Here is a 15,426-nt window from a genome sequence, read left to right as displayed (position 1 = left end):
TCAGTAACATCAGTTCCTGATCATATGCTACACCTTCTGAAATGCCTGAGTGTCAACCAATTCCTTTTGGCCCAGTGACTCCGTATTCCATCCATCTTCTTTTGATGCTTCCCACATCGTTCAATTTTTTTATCCATCAAATCTTTCAACACTGCAACTCAAGGCTTGAATTTTTTCTTCAGTTATTTCAACTTGAGAATCCCAACCATGTTCTTCCCTCTTGGTTTTCTAACTCCAGGTCTTTGCACATTTCATTATAACACTTCACTATGTCTTCTAGAGCTACCCTTTGAAATCTTCTGTTCAGCTCTTTTACTTCATCGTTTCTTCCTTTTGACACCATTCATCTGTCTGGTTTGTCCTATTGTGGTTATTGCGTGTTGCTATAAACTATGCCACTGATATTTCACATACCAGCAGGGTCACCCATACAGGAGCATCCAGACTAAGATAGACTAGGAAGAAGGACCTAGCAGTCTATTTCTCAAAAAACTGACCAGCGAAAACTCTGCGAACAGCAGAGGAACATTGTCTTGATATAGTGCCGCAAGATGAGCCCTTTAGGTTGGAAGGCACTCAGAATGACTGGGGAAGAGCTGCCTCCTCAAAATAGAGTGGACCTTAATGACACAGATGGAGTAAAGCTTTTGGGATCTTCGTCTGCAGATGTGACAAGACTCAAAATGAGAAGAAACAGCTGCAAACATTTATTAGTCGTAATCAGAACACAGAATGTATGAAGTATGAATCAAGGAAAACTGGAAGGTGTCAAAAATGAAATGGAATAGATGCAAAAATCCTCAACAAAATTCTAGCCAATAGAATTCAACAACATATCAAAAAAATAATTCACCACGACCAAGTGGGATTTATACCAGGTATGCAAGGATGGTTTAATATTAGAAAAACCATTAATGTAATCCACCATATTAATAAAACAAAAGACAAAAACCACATGATCAATTGATGCAGAAAAGGCATTTGACAAAGTCCAACACCCATTTATGATAAAAACTCTCAGCAAAATAGGACTTGAAGGAAAATTCCTCAATATAATAAAGGGCATCTATGCAAAGCCAACAGCCAACATCACTCTAAATGGAGAGAAACTGAAAGCATTTCCCTTGAGAACGGGAATCAGACAAGGATGCCCTTTATCACCGCTCTTATTCAACATTGTGCTAGAAGTCCTAGTCAGAGCAATTAGGCTAGAGAAAGAAATGGCATCCGGATTGGCAAAGAGGAAGTAAAATTATCTCTATTTGCAGATGACATGATCTTATACACAGAAAACCCCAACGAATCCTCCAGAAAACTACTGAAACTGATAGAAGAGTTTGGCAGTCTCAGGTTATAAGATAAACATACAAAAATCACTTGGATTCCTCTACATCAACAAAAAGAACATCGAAGAGGAAATAACCAAATCAATACCATTCACAGTAGCCCCCAAGAAGATAAAATACTTAGGAATAAATCTTACCAAGGACGTAAAAGACCTATATAAAGAAAACTACAAAGCTCTACTACAAGAAATTAAAAAGGACATACTTAAGTGGAAAAACATACCTTGCTCATGGATAGGAAGACTTAACATAGTAAAAATGTCTATTCTACCAAAAGCCGTCTATACATACAATGCACTTCCGACCCAAATTCCAATGTCATTTTTTAAGGTGACAGAGAAACAAATCACCAACTTCATATGGAAGGGAAAGAAGCCTCGGATAAGCAAAGCATTACTGAAAAAGAAGAAGAAAGAGGGAGGCCTCACTCTACCTGATTTCAGAACCTATTATACAGCCACAGTAGTCAAAACAGCCTGGTACTGGTACAACAACAGGCACATAGACCAGTGGAACAGAATTGAGAACCCAGATATAAATCCATCCACGTATGAGCAGCTGATATTTGACAAACGCCCAGTGTCAGTTAATTGGGGAAAAGATAGTCTTTTTAACAAATGGTGCTGGCATAACTGGATATCCATTTGCAAAAGAATGAAACAGGACCCATACCTCACACCATGCACAAAAACTAACTCCAAATGGATCAAAGACCTAAACATAAAGACTAAAACAATAAAGATCATGGAAGAAAAAATAGGGACAACCTTAGGAGCCCTAATACAAGGCATAAACAGAATACAAAACATTACCAAAAATGACGAAGAGAAACCAGATAACTGGGAGCTCCTAAAAATCAAACACCTATGCTCATCTAAAGACTTCACCAAAACAGTAAAAAGACCACCTACAGACTGGGAAAGAATTTTCAGCTACGACAGCTCCGACCAGCACCTGATCTCTAAATTAATCTATATGATTCTGTCAAAACTCAACCACAAAAAGACAAACAACCCAATCAAGAAGTGGGCAAAGGATATGAAAACACACTTCACTAAAGAAGGTATTCAGGCAGCTGCTAACAGATACATGAGAAAATGCTCTCGATCATTAGCCATTAGAGAAATGCAAATTGAAACCACGATAAGATTCCGTCTCACTCCAACACGTCTGGCATTAATCCAAAAAACACAAAATAATAAATGTTGGAGAGGCTGCGGAGAGATGGGAACTCTTATACACTGCTGGTGGGAATGTAAAATGGTACAACCACTTTGGAAATCTATCTGGCGTTATCTTAAACAGTTAGAAATAGAACTACCATACAACCCAGAAATCCCACTCCTCGGAATATACCCTAGAGAAATAAGAGCCTTCACACAAACAGATACATGCACACCCATGTTTATTGCAGCACTGTTTACAATAGCAAAAAGCTGGAAGCAACCAAGGTGTCCATCAACGGATGAATGGTTATATAAATTGTGGTATATTCACACAATGGAATACTACGCATCGATAAAGAACAGTGACGAATCTGTGAAACATTTCATAACATGGAGGAACCTGGAAGGCATTTGCTGAGAGAAATTAGTCAGAGGCAAAAGGACAAATATTGTATAAGACCACTATTATAAGATCTTGAGAAATAGTATAAACTGAGAAGAACACATACTTTTGTGGTTACGAGGGGAGGAGGGAGGGAGGGTGGGAGAGGGTTATTTACTGATTAGTTAGTAGATAAGAACTACTTCAGGTGAAGAGAAGGACAATACTCAATACACAGGAGGTCAGCTCAAATGGACTGGACCAAAAGCAAAGAAGTTTCCGGGATAAACTGAATGCTTCAAAGCTCAGCGAAGCAAGGGCCGGGGTTTGGGGACTATGGCTTAAGGGGACTTCTAAGCCAACTGGCAAAATAATACTATTATGAAAACATTCTGCATCCTACTTTGAAATGTGGCATCTGGGGTCTTAAATGCTAACAAGCGGCCATCTAAGATGCATCAATTGGTCTCAACCCACCTGGATCAAAGGAGAATGAAGAACACCAAGGTCACACGACAACTATGAGCCCAAGAGACAGAAAGGGCCACATGAACCAGAGACTTACATCATCCTGAGACCAGAAGAACTAGATGGTGTCCGGCCACAACTGATGACTGCCCTGACAGGGAGCACAACAGAGAACCCCTGAGGGAGCAGGAGATCAGTAGGATGCAGACCCCAAATTCTCATAAAAAGACCAGACTTAATGGTCTGACTGAGACTAGAGGAATCCCAGTGGTCATGGTCCCCAAACCTTCTGTTGGCCCAGGACAGGAACCATTCCCAAAGACGACTCATCAGACATGGAAGGGACTGGACAATGGGTTGGAGAGAGATGTTGATGAAGAGTGAGCTACTTGTATCAGGTGGACACTTGAGACTGTGTTGGCATCTCCTGTGTGGAGGGGAGATGGGAGGGTAGAGAGGGTTAGAAACTGGCAAAATTGTTACAAAAGGAGAGACTGGACAGGCTGACTCATTAGGGGGAGAGTAAGTGGGAGTATGGAGTAAGGTGTATATAAACTTATATGTGACAGTCTGACTTGATTTGTAAACGTTCACTTGAAGCTCAATAAAAGTTAATAAAAAAATAAAGACATTTCAAGAGCTATCCTGAAGTACAGAGCTATCAGTGATAGGGTAATATCCATACACCTACAAGAAAGACCAGTTAATATGACTATTATTCAAATTCATGCACCAACCACTGAGGCCAAAGATAAAGAAATTTAAAGATCTTTTACCAACTTGCGCAGTCTGAAATTGACTGAATATGTAATCAAGATGCACTGATAATTACTGGTCTTTGGAATGTGGAAGTTGGAAACAAAGAAGGATCAGTAGTTGGAAAACATGGCCTTGGTGACAGAATGACACAGGAGCTCACATGGTATCATACTGCAAGACCAATTACTTATTCATTGGAAATACCCTTTTTCAGCAATACAAATGGCAACTATACACATGCATCTCACTGGATGGAATACACAGGACTCAAATCGACTACATCTGTGGCAAGAAACTATGGAGAAGTATAATATCATTAGTCAGAACAAGCCCAGGGGCCAACTGCAGAATGTAACATCAATTGCTCATAAGCAAGTTCAAGCTGAAGCTGAAGATAATTAAAACAAGTCCACCAGAGCTAAAATGTGACCTTGAGTATACCCACCTGAATGTAGGGACCATCTCAAGAACAGATTTAACTCGTTGAACATTAATGATCAAAGACCAGATGAGTTGTGGGATGATATCAAGGACATCATTCATGAAGAAAGCAAAAGGTCATTAAAAAGATCCAAAAAAGGCCAAAGCAGATATCTGGGAGAGTTTGACACTTGCTCTTGAATGTAGAGTAGCTAAAGTGAAAGGAAGAAATTTAAAGTTTAGGACCTTTTTCTTTTTTAATTCCGATTTCTGGCTTCCCTTACAACTTTTCTGGGGTTCCCAGCTAGGATGTCATGGAGCCAGGATTAAATTCCAAGCTGACTGCCTAGGTCTGTGCTAATAAGCATGATCTGCATGTTGGTCACACTTCTCAAAATCGCTTGTGCCCTGCTGGTATTTTCAACTTTCTTTTAAATCCTCAAACATAATAAAACACAGCTATTTTCAATATGTGAAGTCTCTGTAGGTCCTTTTTTTTAATTTGTAGTGCTTGTTTGTGTGTTCTGTAGCTGTTCTTTTCCCTAATTTGACTGTGAGCTGCTCGTTTGCCTTAGAATTTTATCTGTGAGAATTCTTTAAGGTACAGACTCCATCAAAGAGGACCTGCCTTTGCTTCCTCCACGGCACTGCTAGCCACTGACTATTTTACCTTCATAAAAGTTTTTATTTCTTACCAAAAGTATAGCAATAAATTAAGAAATATTTCATTTTGTCTAGCATTTTGAGAAAAATATGAAACCTAATCATAACTGACTCAAGAGGTAGAAAACCTGAAAAGCCCAATCATCACAGAAAAAAACTGAACTAAGTACCAAGCCCAGAGAGCTTCACTTTTACTGGCTAGGCCAATCAACCTTTCAACAAACATTCATCCTTACATGCGGAAGAGGGAAGGGTTAAAGATAGAAAAGTACAAAAAATAATTATAGGACAAACTTGTGTACTTATTACCCTTCAATGACCATTTTTAACATTTGCTTGAAATATTTTTTTATATGAAAGAAAAAAGGAACTACCGATAATAGCAACTATAAATACATATTTTAGCATTTCCTCTGTGGTGTTCATGTTTTAAGGCAGAGTCTCCAGACTAGATACTTAAGAAATGGCTAGCGGCACCTGGCCTTAGTAGGACACCCAGCCCTAGGTGGGCACCAGCCCTATGGGGGCACCCAGGAGCGAGAAGCCAGGGTCACTTAATCACACTGCCCACCATCACCAAAGATGCCCTCCACAATTTCCTGGGGGTTCTGTTCTAGTTCTCCATGCACACAAAATTATAAGACAGGTTTTGTTACTCCATTTCACAGATGTGGACACCGTAACCCCAAATTATTAAGTAACTTGCCCAAAGTTGTACAGCTAGAAAGCAGAGGAGCCAGCATTCGAAGCCAAGCAGTCCAGCTCTAGGTCAGTGGTGAAGAGTAAATGAATAAAACAAAGATAAAAAACAAAAAACCAAACCTGCTGCCGTCGAGTCAATTCCGACTCATAGCCACCCTACAGGACAGAGTAGAACTGCCCCATAGAGTTTCCAAGGAGCGCCCGGCGGATTTGAACTGCCGACCTTTAGATTAGCAGCCGTAGGACTTAACCACTATGCCACGAGGGTTTCCAAACAAAGATAAAGTCTACTTTATTCACCAAGCTTAAAGTCCATTACCCTCTGGTTCTCCCCAGAGGTAATCGCTGTCACGAACTTACCATCCATTCTCTCAGTCTATGATACATGTCCACTAACGCAGAATTGCTGCATGGGTTTCACATTTACGTAAATGCTATCAAGCTACCTTTGCTCTATGATTTGGTTAATCAATGTATCCTTATTTCTCCACGTTGTTATATATAAATCTAGTTCAGTCTTTTCGACTGTTGTGTATTATTCACCACATAAATGTATCATTCCTATTATTTAAATAAAAGAATCCATGGATGGCACAAATAGTTAAGTGCTCAAATACTAGCCGAAAGGTTAATGGCTGAAAACCACCCAGAGGTGCCAGAGTATACAAGCCTCGTGTTTTGCTTCCAAAAGGCACAGACTGGAAAACCCTAGGAAGCAGTTCTACTCTGTACAGATGACGTTGCCCAAGAGTTGAAATCAACTCAACAGCAACCAACAGTAATTAAATTATTCCAAAACATAGAAAATGTGAGAAAGTTTCACAAAACATCACACAAGCCTGGCATAACCCTCTTACCAAAACCAGAAATAAAGAGAATACAAGAAAACAAAGCTATAGAACAATAATTGGTAAAGTATGACTGCAAAAAAAATAAAAACAATTACAAAATATAAGTAAATCAAATCCAGGACTGTATGAAAAGAATAAGATGCTGTTATAAAATAAGTACCTTTATGTGGCCTTTAGCCTTGGTTCTTGGGAAAAACAGCTTGTGAGATTTTTCCCCTAAACCCTGAGGAGTTACCTTTACCCTAGTTTTCTAACCCAGGGGATTTGTTACTTTTGTCCAGGTTGACTGACATTTCCTGGGTAAACTGTAAACAATTTGATAGTTTGATACTTTTTTCCAGCCCTGGGCTGCAGCTTGCACTGTAACTGGTCTGTTCTATGCACTTTGCAGGGACTGGTCAATATACTTATACAAATGAAGAGACTGTGGCCAACTGAGAGGGGATTGGGCAGTTCGTGGCCTTGGTGGGAGGGCCATACCTTAAAACTGATAAGGAGTTTGCTTCCATATGCAGCCAATCTCAGAGGTTTCAGAAAGGGAAGAAGCAAAAAGAAGGCAAGAGAGGTAAGAAAGGAGCTGAGAGAAAGGAGGCGAAAAGCCTCCTAAAAAAGCTGTAACACAGGTCAAGGGCTGCAACACTGAAAACAGTGAGAGGCATGGAGGGGGCCCTGAGTAGAGCCAGTGGCAACATGCCTGAAGGGGACTCTGTGACACAGTCTGTGGTGAATGCAGCTAAGAGAACTAAACAAAACTGTAACACTGGCTATGAGTTGTGTCAGTTAGCCATGGAGAGCCGAACGGCAGGGAGGCCCTTCCTCAGGGGCTGAGAGGAGGCCTGCACGGCTGAGAGGGGACATGCACAAAAGAAGGGCCTGCTTGCCTGCATGGCTTAGAGGAGGTGAGAGAGCTATCCTGCACTGAAGAAGGGAGGGATGTGTTCTCCGCTTTGGGGGCGCTTTCCAGACTTTGCCTGCGTGCTTCCTGATCCTGCGTTCCACCCTGTTACTTCCTTAATAAACCACTGTAAGAATGGCGTGGCAGAGTATCTGATCTCCTCTAACTTCACAAAGGGGAAGGAGAATCCAGATTGACAGCCCAAGGCTGATTCCTATGAAGTGGAGGTCAGACATGCCTCCGCTCTCAAACCTTTGTACTAATTCTGACATCAGCCGTCCCTCCCATGGAACTATTCTCTGCTTAGTTTGATAATGGCCACACAGAACTCACAGTCAATACTTAAACAGGAGTTTATTAGGGAAGTAACAGGTTACAGTTCAGGTTCAGGAACACTCAGGATGCAATTCTTTGATCAGGATAGGCTCTTCTCAGCCATGCTCGCAAGCACATCTCTCCCCGGCCCCTCGGCCTCTGCCCTGCTCCAGTGAGTGTTACACCGAGCTGTTCCAGCTCTGTCAATAAATGCCTGGGTCATCCCATGCAACCAGTGAGCCTCCTGCCCAAAGGCGTTCGGCATCCTGGCTCTGTGGGCCAGCAAGCCCACTGCACCATCTCCGGCCAGTCTCCTGGTTCTGCTGCCTCTGCTTCTTACTGTCTGTCGCTGTCTCCAGTGTTACAGCTCTATCTCCCGGATCTAGGAGATTCTCAGCACAGGAATCCCAGATCCAAAGGACACATTCTACTCCTGGCTCTTCCTCCTTGGTTGTGGTGAGATCCTCCCTTCCCGACACAGGGATGGTTCATTTTAAGCTTAGTGGGACTGCAAAACTGACTGATCCCCTTGTTAGGGCTCCATGTACCTTATTTGCATAGTCCCACCCCCACAAGGGTGCCATACACCTTATTTAGATTTTAGCAAGCTATCCAATCCCCTTGGCAGGCCACACGCACCTCATCTGCATAGTCCCCCCAGTCATCCGATGGGAGTTACAAAGACTGTGGCTAGAAAGGCCATATTAAGTAATTCACTGCACTGCAACCACTTAACTGCAAGTATGGTCTCTAAGTCCTGTGAGGCCACTGCAATAAATTATCAAACCCGGCAGGAAAGGAGAGTGCTGTGGGGAGGACAGCCGGTGTCAGAGTTGGTAAAAAGGTTGAAGGGTGGAGTTATGTCTAACCTCACCTTATAGGAATTAGTCCTTGAGCTGATGGTGATTCTCCTCCTCCTCCTGAAGCCAAAGGACTTCAGGCACTACTAGAACAACACCAATACCACAACCAAAAAGGGTTTATCCAAAAATATAAGTTTGATCAATGTCAGGAACTCTATTAATGTAAGTCACCATGTTAACAGATTATACATTTCTGCTGAAACTACCTAATTTATTTATTTTTTTAAGTTAGCTACATAACACACAAACTCACCACCAACGGTGAATGGGGAATACTCAAGGAGCTAGGCATAGCGTAATACGCGAGGTCGGTCTTCCACAGAATAACAGATTTGAAAAGGAAAAGCAGATGCTGAAATAAAAAACTCAGTCAGTGAGTTGAATAGTACACTTGACACAGCAAAAAATACAATGGATGAGAAAATAAATCTGAACAATTTATCAACAGAAAAAAGCTGAGAAAGAGATGAGAATACTCAACAGTGTGCATATTTCATTCTTTCAAATATTTATAGAGTGCCTCTGATGTGCCAGACACTGATTTTTAGGTGCTGGGGTCACAGCAGAAACCCTGGTGGCATAGTGGTTAAGTGCTACGGTTGCTAACCAAAGGGTCGGCAGTTCGAATCCGCCAGGTGCTCCTTGGAAACTCTATGGGGCAGTTTTACTCTGTCCTATAGGGTCGCTATGAGTCGGAATCGACTTGACGGCACTAGGTTTGGCTTTTTGGTTTTGGGGTCACAACACTGAACAAAACAGTATTAAAAAATAATCTGCCTTCAGCAGCTTACACTGCGGTGGAGTTCCAGGAGAAGAGACTAGGGAGAATGGAAGAAGGCAGTTTTCAAAGGAGATAACAGTAGATAATTTTCCACAGATGAGTGAAATCTTGAGCATTCAAATTAAAAGAGCATCCAGGATTCTGATCAAGATAAATGAAAACAAATCAGCACCTATACACTATACTGAAAGCACAGAATATCAAGGATAAAAAGAAAATCTCGAAACCTGAATAGGCATAAAGAATAAGTAAAATCCCAGACTTCAGCAAGAAAAAAGAAAAGGGAAGCAGTAACTACAGAGCTTTGTTTAGTCTCAATAAATACAGGAGATGATGGAGTATTTTTTAAATGTTCAGGGAAAATAACTACCTACCTAGGACTTTATACCCAGCTAAATAATCATTTAAATGTGACAGCAAAATAAATACATTTTCAGACTTGTAGAGACTAGAGAAGTTTAATATACATAGCCCTTTCAAGAAATGCTAAAGGTGGAACTTGATCAAGAAACTAAACCCAGAAGGAAAGAATAAGATCCAAACAATAAAGGAAGGTAAGTTAGAAATACTAATATGATCTTTATATTTAAAAAGAATGTGAGGCTTCCTCCTTCACATTTATCTATACTCCTTCCAGAAACTGCCATTAAAATGGCAGTAAAAGAACTTCCAAATAAGACTTAAACCCACAAAGACAAAGAGGACGTAAGGGATAAGAGATGTCAAACCTGGGCAAGCTGATTTGCTGAATCATGTTTCTATCAGAGACATGCTGTTGTAAGAGGAAGACTAATAACTTAAGAATCTCTCTTGTCCATAAATCCTTTTACTTTGAAAATGTTTTAAAATTACAAATATATAATCACTGTAAAAAGGAAAGAAAATCCTGAAGCATTCAAGAGTGGAGAACGAAAATATGGAGGTTAAAAAACATGAATTAGGCTAAAATAACAAATGTTGGTGAGGACATGGGGAAATTGGAACTCTTATCCACTGCTGGTGGGAATGCAAAATGGTACAGCCATTGCAGAAAAGAGTGTGGCAGATCCTCAAAAAACTAAAAATAGGACTACCATATGACCCAGAAATTCCACTTGCAGGTATATACCTGTTATGGATTGAATTCTGTCCCCAAAAATATGTGTTGTAAATCCTAACCCCTATGCCTGTGGTTATAGTCCCACGTGGGAATGAGTTTTCTGTTGTCAAAGAGGCAAGATCAGTGTAGGGTGTGTCTCACAAGAGATAAAAGGAACAGATTAGGTGGGCAAAACAAACAAAAAACCCATTGCTGTGGAGTTGATTCCCGTCTCATGGCTGCGCTATAGGAGAGAGGAGAACCGCTCCGTAGAGTTCCCAAGGCTCGCCTTGTGGATTTGAACTGCCGACCTTTTGGTTAGCAGCTGTAGCACTTAACCACTACACCACCAGAGTTTCCGATCAGGCAGGCAGAGATGGGGAAAGATCGATGCCAAGACACACGATGATCTCCAAGGAACCAGGAAACAGAAGCTGAAGAGACACGGACCGGACCTTCTTCCAGAGCCAACAGAGAGAGAAAGCCTTCCCCTAGAGCTGATGCTCTGAATTCAAACTTCTAGCTTACTAAACTATAAGAAAATAAATTTGTTTGTTAAAGCCAGCCACTTGTTGTATTTCTGTTATAGCAGCACTAGGTAACTAAAACAATACCCAAAAGACTTGAAAGCAGAGATTCAAAAAGACCTGTACACAAATGTTCACTGCAGTACTATTCACAATAGCCAAAAGGTGGCAACAACCTAAACACCCAACAACAGACACATGGATAAACACGATGTGGTACATACATACAACGGAATGCTACTCAGTCAGTAGAAGAAATAAAGTTTTAATAGATGCTACAGTAGGGATGAAGCTTGAAAACTTATGCAGAGCGAAATAAGCCAACCGCAAAAGGACAAATACTGTACGACCTCACCTATACAAAAAGACAAGAAAAGACAAATGTATAGAGACCAAAGTTTGTTAGTGGTTACCAGAGACGGGGTGGGGAGGGGGGACTAACAGTAATGAAAAAAAAAATCACATTAAGGTAGGGTTGTACAGCTGATGATTATAACGCTGTCAATAGGTTATACAGCTATAAAAAGTTGAATTGGCAAAAATTGTGTGATAAATACATTTACAAAAAAAAAAAAAAAGAGTAGCTGCTGAGGCTACTTACGTACAACCAAACACCTCATGGATTTGGTTCCTTGGTTTGGAGGTTTCAGGTCATCGTTTCATGGCACATCCCACTTAACTGGCCTAATAACGTGTTTAGTGCTTCTGTCCTACCTCCTAGTTCGTTGAGTAGTGCCTGGGGTCTTAAAGGCTTGCAAGTGGCCGTCCAAGGCACAACAGTTGGTCCCTATTCACCTGGAGCAACAGAGGAAGGAAGAGAGTCAGGAACAGGAGGAGGATAGGGAATGTGTGGCCAATCACCTCCATGAACAACTGCCTCCTTTGCCACAACACCAGAAAAACTGGATAATGCCCGGCTACCATTACTGAAAATTTCAATCAAATATTCCATAGAAGAATCCTATCAAAAGAGGAAAATGCAGAACAGAATTTCAAATTCTCGTGGACTCCAGACTTTCTGGAGACATGGAGGCTGAATGAACCCCTGAAACTACTGCCCTGAGATAATCTTTAAACCTTAAACCAAAAATATCCCCTGAAGTCATCTTAAAACTGCACAATAGTATAGCTTAACTAGTAAAAAAAGGTCTGCCTTGAGCATTTTGCTCTTTTAAGAACTATCTATATGGGATGAGATTGCTCACAGCAACCCGAAAGATTACATAGGGATCTTTTGAGTTTATGTTAACAGGGTAGGAACAACTCAGAAAATGAGGGTGAGAATGGTTATACAACTGGAAGAATGTAATCAAAGTCACTAAATTATACATGTTGAATTAGTGTATGTTTTGCAGTGTATATTCTCAACCACAGCAAAATAAAATTCAAGGTAAAAAAAAACACAAATTAACAATTAAAAGAGTTACCAGTGGTTTTTAGGGGAAGAGGAATTGAGGGTACAAAGAGTTAAGCATCATATTGCTGTTTTTTTATTAAGTTCTTAGGAATGATATGGCTAATTATTTACATTTCACAGGAGATATGTACACATATACATATACACATACATGTGTATCATCTTATATGATCTTACATGTTGAGAAAATAAAGACCTAAAACAGAAGTCTACTACCCTTATATTTGGAAAGAGAAAAATCAGAAAGCATACAGAGCATGCAGCTAACAACTCCATGACAGCACAGAGACGTGTTCCTGCGTACTGCTTAGGGCTACACATGCAAATAGGAGGCACAGGGTAGTACACATCTCCACCTGCAGCATCTCTCAGCTTTGCAACCCTTGAAGATCTCACTGTATTGATATAAAATCCCAGAACAAACCCTACCAGGCCTTAGGTGGCACCTTCAGCCCTAAACCAAGCAACATGGCCAGGGTGATACGGGCCCCATAACTGGCCAGACTTTGGTCACACTCCTTCCTCAGTGGCTGGGGAGGCTGGGCAGCCCCCACAGGACCACATGGAATAGAGGAGGGACAGGTCTCTAACATGAACAGAGGGGTGTCACTCTCACCAGGAAAACACCACAAAAACAAAAAGTCATACAAGGAAAAATAATCAATCACAGTACACGAGTACATGGGTTGGCTGAACAATGTCAACACTTGATAAATATTAACTTTAACCAAAATTTGTATTAAAAAAATCTGCGGTGTGGTGGATTAAAAATGGACAAAAATGTTTTGCCACTTTAGACACCAAGAGGTAGAGCCTATTTCTCTATCACCTTCAATCTGGCCTGGGCCTGTAATTGTTCTCACCAACAGAACATGGCAAAAGTAACACTCTGCCAGTTCTCAGCCTAGCCTTAAACGGACTAGCAAGTTTTGCTTTTCTGTCTGGGAATCAGCCACCATACTATAAGAAAGTCCACGCAGCTTATGGCAAGGCCCACACTGGGGAGAATCAAGGGCCATGGCCAACAGACAGTACCCACAAGCCAGCCCTGTGAATGAAACCAGCTGAAACAATTCTGAAGAGACAAGCTTACCCAGGCAAACTGTATTCAAATTCCAAAACTATAAACAAATACATGTTGTCTTTTCAGCCACAAAATTCTGGGGTAGCTTATTATGCAGGCACAGACAACTGAAACACCAGCGCAGTGGGAAGAAGTGATAAGGGAAGACAGGAAGGAAAGGGTGTAAGGAAGCTTAGTCCTCATCTTCCATAGATGAACTAATATATAAAACAGAAATCTGGAAGTTCTAAAATTAGCAAAAGATACAAGTTGTTTTTTAAAATACAGATAAACACGGAAGAAACAGCTAAAAGAACAAAGAGGCTGCCTTGGGGAATGGGCATAAGGTGGGTAGAGTGACACCGAGGAGTTATTTTTTAAGAGCCTCATGGAACAAACTCTTCAGTGTACATCTTTTAGTTTGATCATGGAAAAGATAAATTGGAAATATACCTAAGCATTATGGTTGGTCAGCTTATAGTCATTTTCCTTTCACTTTCTGTATTATAAAAATTTTTCATAAACTTTATTTTGATTGTAAAATTAATAATTAAGCTTTCTACTTTGCCATAAATTATGTACCATGAAACTGTACATCCTTGAAAATAAAATGCCTGTAGGCTTCAGGCTGGAACTCACAGCTTAGTCTCTGCTACATCATACCCTGCCCATGATTCCTGTGCCAGGGAACTCACAGTTGAAAGAAGAAGAGCAGCAAGGTGGGCTGCCAGGACCAGGGCAGCTCAGGGTACCAGCTCAGAGATCTCTGGCCAATAACAGAATAAGAGAAGCAGTCTATGGATACCAAAAGAAGCAACCCACAAATACAGCACAACCATGAATGGGGCCAGGCTCAAGGGTCCAGCAGCTCTGCTCATACCCAGTGCCTGTGCTCCATGGACTAGCGTGCACCGCCCCAAGGATCCACCTCGGACTCTGCAACGGGCAGAAATTTAGGAACAAGGACAATGTATGTTTACTTCTAATGCACTGTCAAGACACAGATCCTGCTATCTTAGACATTTATCAGCCTACACAACTGACCGGGACCCCCTCCCCAAAGGAAATAGAGAAGGTAATGACCTATGATTTATTTTTTTACTATTTCTTCTGAACCAGTAGATACTCAATAAAACTCCCACTGACTCATAAGAGGTGCCTGGTAGGACGGCACCGTCTCTGCCTGGTTTCTGCCCTTTATCGAATCTGCTAAGATCCCTCTGAACAAAGCAAAGGCAGCCTGAAGCACACTACTGCTGCTGCTGTGTGCTGTTCAGTCAGTTCTGACTCATAGCGACCCCACAGGGCACAGCAGAACTACCCCCGTTGGGTTTTCCAGGCTGTAATCTTTACGAGAGCAGATCACCAGGTCTTTTCTCCCGTAGAGCCCGTGATGGGTTCAAACCATAGACCTTTCAGTTAGCAGCCAAGCTCCTAACCACTGTGCCACCAAGGCTCCTTGTAGGATACTGGTTACTGAGAAATCCACAAGATTAGCCTCTAAAAGTAGACAACAAGAATCACTATTAATTGTTTTAAAAGCATGATAAGCAGTTGAATTTGAAGGAAACGAGTATTTTACTTTTTGCAGATTTCAGAACTCATCAGAAAAGAGCTCACTGTCAAGCACAACACATAACCCCAACTCATCCTTCACAAATAAAGTACTCGATCAGATAAAGGACAAAAGACAGGCTATGACCCAGCAATCCCAATCCTAGGTACGCCCC

General features: G+C 41.2%; 1 protein-coding gene across 5 annotated transcripts in view; it reads right to left on the bottom strand.

Moving 5' to 3' along the window:
- NSD2 (nuclear receptor binding SET domain protein 2) overlaps window positions 1–15,426 on the bottom strand; it is a 97,946-nt gene that overhangs the window by 71,717 nt on the left and 10,803 nt on the right. Inside the window, exon 1 of one of the 5 annotated variants that reach the window (XM_049886595.1) lies at window positions 11,818–12,513. The exons of 3 other annotated variants lie outside the window; for them this stretch is intronic. The gene's annotated coding sequence lies outside the window, so the exon portion shown is untranslated. Of the gene's footprint in view, window positions 1–4,566; window positions 5,469–11,817; window positions 12,514–15,426 lie in introns of those variants that run through there. One more of the 5 variants, XM_049886594.1, reaches the window with a different exon arrangement.

This window comes from Elephas maximus, chromosome 5 (genome assembly GCF_024166365.1).
Source record: "Elephas maximus indicus isolate mEleMax1 chromosome 5, mEleMax1 primary haplotype, whole genome shotgun sequence".
Taxonomy (NCBI): Eukaryota; Metazoa; Chordata; class Mammalia; order Proboscidea; family Elephantidae; genus Elephas; species Elephas maximus.
Note: the sequence above shows the minus strand (reverse complement) of the source record. Positions and strands in the feature narration are given on the sequence as shown.